The sequence below is a fragment of the Colobus angolensis genome, unplaced genomic scaffold, assembly GCF_000951035.1.
Source record: "Colobus angolensis palliatus isolate OR3802 unplaced genomic scaffold, Cang.pa_1.0 Scaffold229, whole genome shotgun sequence".
In the NCBI taxonomy this organism is placed as follows: domain Eukaryota; kingdom Metazoa; phylum Chordata; class Mammalia; order Primates; family Cercopithecidae; genus Colobus; species Colobus angolensis.
The window spans coordinates 3,376,448-3,386,087 of NW_012115477.1; positions in this window are offsets into that span (position 1 = coordinate 3,376,448).

Genomic DNA, 9,640 nt, shown 5'->3' on the forward strand with positions numbered 1-9,640 from the left:
AAAACCAAGAGAGACTTACAAATATTGAAACTGAAAAAAAAAAAAAAAAAGTAGTAATACATGCATTGGGTGAAGTGTTGGCTAAGTTGGAGTCATCAAAAGTGGTTTGGAAATGTGCACAGCAGTGAGCACCTATAGTCCCAGCTACTCAGGAGGCTGAGGCAAGAGGATTGCTTGAGCACAGGAGTTCAAGGCCAGCCTGGGCAACATAGCGAGACTCCATCTCAAAAAGAAAAAAAAAGTGGTTCCAGTTTGCTTACATATACTGAGGCTCCTAATCATATAAATGACTTTCTAAATACTCTAAAATAAATATAGCTCAGGACTGTAAGTATAAAATACTCCGCCTTCAAATCCTCAGCAAACTTAAAACAAAAAGTGATACACATTTACTTATTTAATTTATTATTTTATTTATTTATTTATTATTTATTTTTTGAGACAGAGTTTTCCTCTTGTCATTTACAAGTAATGACATTGTTTTAAAATTGGGATGTTTGGTGATGGGCTATAAAATTTTATATATTTTCATATATTACCAGAAGTTCTTATGACATTAGCCTAGACAAAATAAAACCATTTGGAGAGACCACTAATAAATTATATCACAAACCCAGCACAGACACAACCAGCAAGAGAAGTACAAACATCATGAAATTTTGATCATACACTTCTGAAATGGAAAGACAATACACCACGGTTTTTCTCTTGTATCTATTGTATTTCAGGTTGCTCCTTCAGTGAGAATTGGAATCTTTGCAGAAAATCCAGTCTATCAGACAAGAGTTAACCTTTTTCCATATTATTTTTTTTTGATGTGGATTATAGAGCCAAAGATAAAAAATAGTTAGTTAGATGTAATCAAGTAAATTCTTCTAAAATGTCTAACATCTTAGTAGAACATATAAACTAAGGACCTAACAGCTCACCTCTAGCTCCAGGTCTGGGGTCCACTGAGTGGCATCAAAGAGGTACAGTGATGGGCAAACTTTTAAGAGAATGTCCATAGGTGGTGTCAGAATCTCAAAAGAGTTTGTTAATCCAAAAAAGGATGAGAAGCACTGTTCTAGACAAAACAAAATCCTGTCTCCAAAATCAGTCACTTTATATACAGAATTCATGAGTAGGAGTTTTAAACTTGAGTATGGATGGAACAATTAATGAAGTTCAATAAATGCTAACTTATTTTCTCTCTTGTAATATACAATAGTTTTAAAAAGACATAGGAGGTGCAGTGGCTCACATCTATAATCCCAGCATTTGGGGAGGCCCAGGCAGGAGGATCACTTGAGCCTGGGAGTTGAGACCAGCCTGGGCAACATAGCGAGACCTCATCTTCACAAAACATAAACAAAATTAGCCAGGTGTGGTGGCAGGTGCTTGTAGTCCCAGCTACTTGAGAAACTGAAGTGGGAGGATCACTTGAGCCTGGCAGGTCAAGGCTGCAGTGAGCCACAGTCATGCCACTGCACTTCAGCCTGGGTGAAAGAGGAAGGCCCTGTCTTAAAAAAAAAAAAGACATAGGCTCTTGCCTCCATTTTTTAGTCTCTTTTCAGTGTGTTCTGAATTTCTTATGTATAGTTAAAAGAAAGAGCTGTTACTTTTTAAAAAGTCTATCTAGCACGATCAGTGAACCCTTTTAGAATGCTATATAAAATGCAACATTTAAATTTACTTAAAAATCAAGTAACTCTATTTGAAGGAAAAACCAAACTAACCTCTGCCCCCTTGTAATAGTTTTAGACAAAAATAGATAAGATTTAATTCTGGGTAAATACATGTACACATACAGACCAAAGTTTAAGTTATTTTAACACACTTTGAACATTTTAAAATTATAAAACTATAAAGCCTACATATTGTTAAATTTTTAAACAGTTAATTTTAGAGTCAGGGTAGGATGATGGGGTGATTTTTTTTTCAGATGATGACTTTTTTCTTAGAGAAATAACACAAGAAATATTTTACTTTTGTTTTACAATTATAAGTAAGTTCTCAGATTAGGACTATGATTCATGATCATGTGCAAGGCTGATTTTTATCCCAAATACATTACTGAACAATAAGTAAGCATTCAGTATTTGTTGATTTAATTTTTATTTTTAAACAAAGGCAAAAATATTATTTAAAATATCACTATAAGATAAACTTGTGTCTACTACAAGCTGAGGCTGTATTAGGGAAATCGTGTTGTTCAAGCTCATAATCCTTTTTCCCTTCTCTCCCCTCAACAACTCAAAGGTTCAAGACTTTTTGGTGTTGATATGTAAACATTTCTTCCAAGAGCTAATGAATATGTCATTTTGGTATTACAGAGCTTCATATTTGCAGAAGAATAACTCTTTTAATTATATAGCATTATACAAGAAACTTGACTTAGAAATAATTAATGATTAACTAGATCTGATTTAACTGTTGTATGCTATTTCTCCAATGGCCATAAAATACCGGAATTTTCATTTTTATTTTTATTTTGTGAGACAGAGTCTCGCTTATTGCCTAGGCTGGAGTGCAGACACGATCTCAGCTCACTACAACCTCTACCTCCTGGGTTCAAGTGATTCTCCTGCCTCAGCCCCCCCACCCCTTTCTAGTAGCTGGGATTACAGGCACACACCACCACACCTGGCTAATTTTTGTAGTAGAGACAGGGTTTCATCATGTTGGCCAGGCTGGTCTTGCACTCATGACCTCAAGTGATCATCCTGACTGGGCCTTCCAAAGTGCAGGGATTATAGGCATGAGCCACTGTGCCCAGCCCAGAATTTTTAAGTAGATCTTTTTGTCTAGCTATGATAGTTTATTGAAATCAAAGTTATTATCTATGGTGGACATAAATGAATGAATTTGATTTAAAGGTCAATTTTGTAGCTTCATGCAGCCAGAGACCAAAATATCTACCTAAATCAGGTAATAAAGTAAAATATAAAAATCTTAAGTAGTTTTTTTGGCATCCTGTAGACTCATTGATTGACTGAATTTTTCTTTCTTTGCTTTTTTAACCAGTTAAAAGCTTTTTTCTCTTTTTTTTGTTTGTTTCTACAACTGGTCACAAAGTTACAGCTTTTATAGAGGCTGCCATAGAAAAAGACACTTAGTAGAATTTAAGATTCAGATATGTTCAATTGAATCTATATTTTAGTATCATATGACAATGCAAAATAATGTTCACTCTTCACTGAAACAATAGGTTTGTTCCCCCAAAATTCCTTTGTGAAATAATAACATAAAGTTGCATTTTGCCTACTTACTGTAGTCAGTCTAGGACTAATAAAGGGAAAATGACTTTCCAGTCCCAGTTTAAAGGAACTATGCATTGCAAAGGCTTGAAGTGAGTTTCTGCTTCCAGAATCAGCACTCTTTTCCCCGAGAACATACTCCTTGGCCAGATCTTCTGCCTCATTTTGTGATCAAGTGCACTGTCTTTCTCAAAGCAGGATAGCCACAGAGAAACAATTCATGAAAGAGGATATTAAAATGGCAAATAAACATATGAAAAAGTTTAGGGATCTAAAATTTATTAGACAATAATGAGATTCATTTATTTTTTAAAAAAGGAAAAAAGATTAAGAATTCAGGGCTGATTCTCTAAACCACTGTTTGTTGGAATATAAACTGCTACATACTTCTTGGGGAGCAATCTAGATCTAGATCTAATCTCTATCTAGAGCCTTTAAAATGTTCTTATTCCTCCGGAATTCCTTCCTTTTTCGATATCTTAAGGAAACAATCAGAAATTAAAACAAGAAGTCATGCACAAGGATGTTCGATGCAGCATTGTATGTAATATTGATCATGTGGGGAAAAAACTAAATATTCAGTATTACAGGAGTAGGTAAAATTTTAATACATACATATTTAATATATGCATCCCATACAGTATTTTTAGCCGTTTAAGATAAAACTTGCAGAGAATTTTTATTTATTTATTTATTTTTAAGACAGATTTTCACTCTGTTGCCCAGACTGAAGCGCAGTGGCACAATCTTGGCTCACTGCAACCTCTGCCTCCTGGGTTCAAGAGATTCTCCTGCCTCAGTTGCCCAAGTAGCTGGGACTACAGGTGCCCACCACCAGGCCCGGCTAATTTTTTTTGTATTTTTAGTAGAGACAGGGTTTCACTGTGTTAGCCAGGATGGTCTCGATCTCCTGACCACGTGATCCGCCCTCCTCGGCCTCCTAAAGTGCTGGGATTACAGGCATGAGCCATCGCGCCCGGCATGCCCAGCTAATTTTTGTGTCTTTAGTAGAGATGGGTTTCACCATGTTGCCCAGGCTGGTCTCGAACTCCTGACCTCAAGTGATCTGCCCGCCTTGCCCTCCCAAAGTGCTAGGATTACAGGCGTGAGCCACTACACCTGGCTGATAATTTTTAATAGTAAGGAAAATTTATTTTAATATTATGGTGGGGAGGGGAAAGTAGGTTAGAATCTTGCACATATATGTAAGAAAAAAAATCACACAGAAAAAAGATTGTAGGTAACAACACAATTGTTGTGTCTGAGAAGTAGGATTAAGGTAATTTGTGTTCCCTGCTTCTACACAATTTCTTATATTTTTCAGTGAGCATCCAATTGTCTCCAAAAAATCTTACTGAAATGCAAAATCTATGGATTAGGATGAATGCAATATGATTAGACAAATCTGTACTTATATGTGAATGCTTCCCTTATAATTCACAGAAGCAATTATTTTTTAAAGAAATATTTATTAATCCAATGAGTATCTAATTGGTTTGATAAAACAAAGTAAAATGGGAAGATAAGTAGGGTAATTTGTGGGAGCCTGTACACTATTTAACTTCCCAGGGAGTGCTATTATTAAACCAGCCTCCAAAATAAGATTTCCTAAGTTTTCCACTTTCCAGTTTCTCTTGAACCCTCATGGTAATAGCTATATTACCTGATAAAAGCAAAATCTAAAGAGTAGCTGTCCTTTGAGCCTGGATCCTTGATACATCTTCTGTTTATGAGTAAAAAATTCCCTGCATTGTTCTTAAGGATTTATCTGATTGGTATACATTGGCTGTTAATATTGTTTTCACTTACTCTGTATAAGGTATATGAAGGCAAGATAGAGGAACCTTAGATGCCAGGGTCATTCTCCCTCTCATTCTTACTAGCCTGTATTATGTATAAGCTATACAGATTTTTACTCATTATTTCTGGGCATAATCACAATAATTATCAAAAGATAGAAAACTACTATAAAAATTAAATTAATAGCATAAATGAACCAGAAAACTGTTACATAAATATAACAGCTTGTTCCTTGAGAAAATGGCATGAATAAATGAGTATTATTAGCTTTATTTCCTAAAGCAATACTTCAACAGGAAAAAAAACAAAAAACCCTCCTGCAACAGAGAACTTCTTAGTTTCTGATTATTTGGCTATAATTTATGGAATACTTAGTAAGTAAATTTGATACATAAGTACTAGTGCTACAACTTATATATGACTTCTAGAAATACAGGATTCCACATTTTGTACAAGTGAAGTGAGAGCAATTCAACAGGGGGGTGGCTGTAAAGTACCTGAGGAATAGAATTTGTAAGACCAAAACTTAATTATAGAGTCTCAACTGCAAAAATATAATAAATAGAAATGAGATTTTTTTAGATATTTCCTTTTATACAGCATTAATATTAGAAAGAAGGTGGAGATGTTGACCAGCAATCATCAGCATAATATTTTTTTCTTGGAAGCTAGGTAAATGTAGGTTTTTCATAAGGTAGAGTAGTATTAGTGTTCTAAATGTATAAGGATAGTTCAGAATGAAGCCAGATGAGCTGAAAAAAAAAAAAAAGAAAAGCAAAAGAATAATAGGAAAATAAAACTTATATTTTCACCCTCCAAGTAACAAGCAAATCCTAATGTCCTATATTAAAATAAGTAAACCCTCTTTACGTCCCATATGCCCCTTTTAAAATAGTACAGAATGCTACTATAAGCTTTCGTGAACAGTCACAGGCTACTTTGTTTTTACATAATCCTTTTTTTTTAGGTTTGTCCTTATAGATATGTAAAATTTATTTTAAAAAAACAAAAATGAAAAATCAGCATATTTAGTTAAATTTGGATTTCAAAAAACCAACAAATCATTTTTAGAATAAATATGACTCAAATATTGCATGAAGCATATTTATTTTAAAATATGATTTATTGTTTATTTGAAATTCAAATTTTACTGAATATCTTGTATTTTATCCGGCAATGCTAGGTATAGTGAGAATGTACTTTAAATAAAGAATATTTTCTTTTTTGATGAAATGCCTTACAACCTTACTTAAATATAACAAAAATATATGCAAATGTATTATGCCATGGAGTATAAAGATGCATTTATCTAAACTTGACAACAAAACTATTGAGTTTTAAAAGAGTCTCACTCTGTCACTTAGGCTGGAGTGCTGTGGTGTGATCTCAGCTCACTGCAACCTCTGCCTCCTGGGTTCAAGGGATTCTCCTGCCTCAGCCTCCTGAGTAGCTAGGACTACAGGTGCGCATCACCATGCCCAGCTAATTGTTTTGTATTTTTAGTAGATAGAGGGTTTCACCATGTTGGCCAGGCTGGTCTTGAACTCCTGACCTCAAACCATCCACCCACCTCAGCCTCCCAGAGTGCTGGGATTACAGGTGTGAGCCACTGCACCTGGCAAGTTTTAAATGTTTCTATACTCCGATAACCTCAGTTTCTTAGCAAAAGTGATCCTAAAGTTTAAGTTTTAAAATATGAGGGGAAATTAATTTAATTAGATTATTTATATTTTTGTAGTAACTACATTAAATAATAATGATTAAATAAGTCATTTGAAATTATAGGATAAAAATAGGTATAAGTAACCAATAGAATATTACAATTTTGGATAATTTGAAGTGAAAATATTGACCATTTAAAATTTAATCTGATGCTTCCATACATAAAATAAAAATGCAAAATGGAACTAAATATGTTTTCTTAGATTTTAGTTAACCATGAAAGAAACAAAACTTTGTTATAAGAAACCATATCTTAAAGACATATCCATGAGGAATAACTTTCTACTTAACTTAATAATTTAGTACATAGTCTGTCTTGGAGGCAAATCCCAGCTGATCATAAGAAGCTGAAAAAAAAGGTCGGCAGTTTTCTAAGCTACAGCCTACCACTGACTGATAGGCGATGCGTTTTTTGTTTTTTGGGGGTTTTTTTTTGCCTTTATTTCTTCATTAAAAAAAACTCAACTATATCAATATTGATTTCTTACATTTGACAAGTATACCATCATAATGTAAGGTGTTAACAATAGGGAAAACCACAGGAACTGTCTATATTATTTTTACAACTTTTCTGTAAATCTAAAATTATTCCGAAATAAAAAGTTTACTTAAAAAGTGAAGGGAAAAAAAGAACATGCCATTGCTTTTGCAGCATAAAATAATAAAAGTAGTTCCAAACAACTTCACGGACATAAATATTAATACCATTTCTTTACAGTAGGGATCTATTATACCTCTATTGTGAAAGTAATATTTTCTCTACAAAACAACGAGCAGAATTTCAATAATGAAAAGTTAACCAAATCTGATTTTCCTGATTTTACTGAAACACTTAAGTGAACACATCACTAAGCAATGTATTTCAAATTTAATAATTACATATGAAATGAATTATTAATCTATCATATACTTTCTACAAAGTGTATGTAGCTGGAAACTATACAGTATTCTGTAGCCAAAATATTTACAAGTTTGTTTTAATGCTCTCTGATCATTGCTATGACAACATTCAATTGTGATACTCACTAAAATATGTCAATACTGAGGACACAGGAAGTATAATGTATATGCACCTTAAACTTAACCATTGCAGTTTTTTTTTTTTTTTTTTTTGAGACGGAGTCTTGCTCTGTTGCCTGGGCTGGAGTGCAGTGGCCGGATCTCAGCTCACTGCAAGCTCCGCCTCCCGGGTCCACGCCATTCTCCTGCCTCAGCCTCCCACGTAGCTGGGACCACAGGCGCCCGCCACCTCGCCCGGCTAGTTTTTTTTGTATTTTTAGTAGAGACGGGGTTTTACCGTGTTAGCCAGGATGGTCTCGATCTCCTGACCTCGTGATCCGCCCGTCTCGGCCTCCCAAAGTGCTGGGATTACAGGCTTGAGCCACCGCGCCCGGCCACCACTGCAGTTTTAAGTCAAATAGTTATTTACTGGGAGAAAGAGTAAAACTTACTTTGCCTCATAGTAAAAAGCCACTGAATTGTCCTCTATAAGAACTTTCTTTTCTTAAAGTCTGGGGAGAAATATAATTTAATGTTATAAAAAATATTTTGCCCTAAATAAAAACTTCATTTATCTATAGGAAAAGTCCTTGTAAATTCTCTTAAAGAGGATATATAACTCAATAATATTTTTAAATCTAAATAATGTGAATATCTTTTAAAAACATTTCCACCTGACACTAGCTCCCCTCCCCACCTCCCCGCAATAAGGCCATTGTTTGTTACATTGAAAGGGGAAAGAAAAAAAATAATAATCATAAGAGATAGGCATGTAAGAGAAAAAATGAAGCATTGATCAGTGTACAAGAATGAGCACAAAACTTCCTGAAATTATGGGAAACCTGATGATAGGGTGCCTACATAATTAGGGACATTAAATTGGGTGCAAAATTGGGCAGTACAAATCCTTTATTTTCAGTTGAACTAAACAGTCACTTGAACTTTAGGGGAAAAAAGAAAAATATCTACTTTCTTTCTTCTATTTCAGCGCTTAAAATGGAGTAGCTAAAAAACTTAAAGCTGGAAGGATTGGTTCCCCCAAAGATGTAAAGATAACCCAAGGTGAATGATTAAGGGTTTTTCAACATTCGCACAGATTTCAGGGTAAAATGAGCATAATGTAAATCAACTTATTGTTTGAGCCCTTTCAAATTAGTTGCCAAGAGAGGAGTGAAAACTTGATAAGCAGGCTCCAGTTTCTGTGTGTTGATTTAGAAATCTTAAAGCTTGAGGGAGCTCAATTCATTTAAAGGAAGAAATGTAAAGAGACAAAAAGTAAACAACGAAAATGCTATACAATGAAGCACTAAAGTGAATGGGGGTATAGAGGATTTTCTTTTAAAAACAAAACAATAAAGAGTTCCATTGTGCTTTAAATTACAATTTTAGAGAGTTCTTTAAGTTAAGGGTCTGATTTTCTTTTGAGTATCAAAATGTCATGACCCATTTACAATATCCAAACTGTTGATGCTGTTTATCTAGCTTGGAGGGAAATTAAATATCAATATAAATTGATATCTCCAAGAATTAAGTCCACATTTTCTAATAGGCAGGTGGCTATTTTGAGTGAAGCAGCCAAGGCATTTTTCCTTTTAACCTTCCTGCATGGAAAGTCAATTTCTGAACTACAAACTAGATACCTTCAGAACACTAATGATCAAATCTTATGCCTGCAGCAACTTCGGGTCCAGACTCTTCTCAGGAATCAAGCCAAAAAGCACTATTTCACTAAAAGAAGTGAAGATAGTTGGCCAGACTAAATCCAGGTATTTGGACATAAATCTCAGGTGGCTCATCTGCCTTTTTCCAGGAAAATGCGTCCCCAGCTTTCATCAGTGTGTGCTTTGTCTTGATAGAAACGCATATTTAATCGTCAAAGC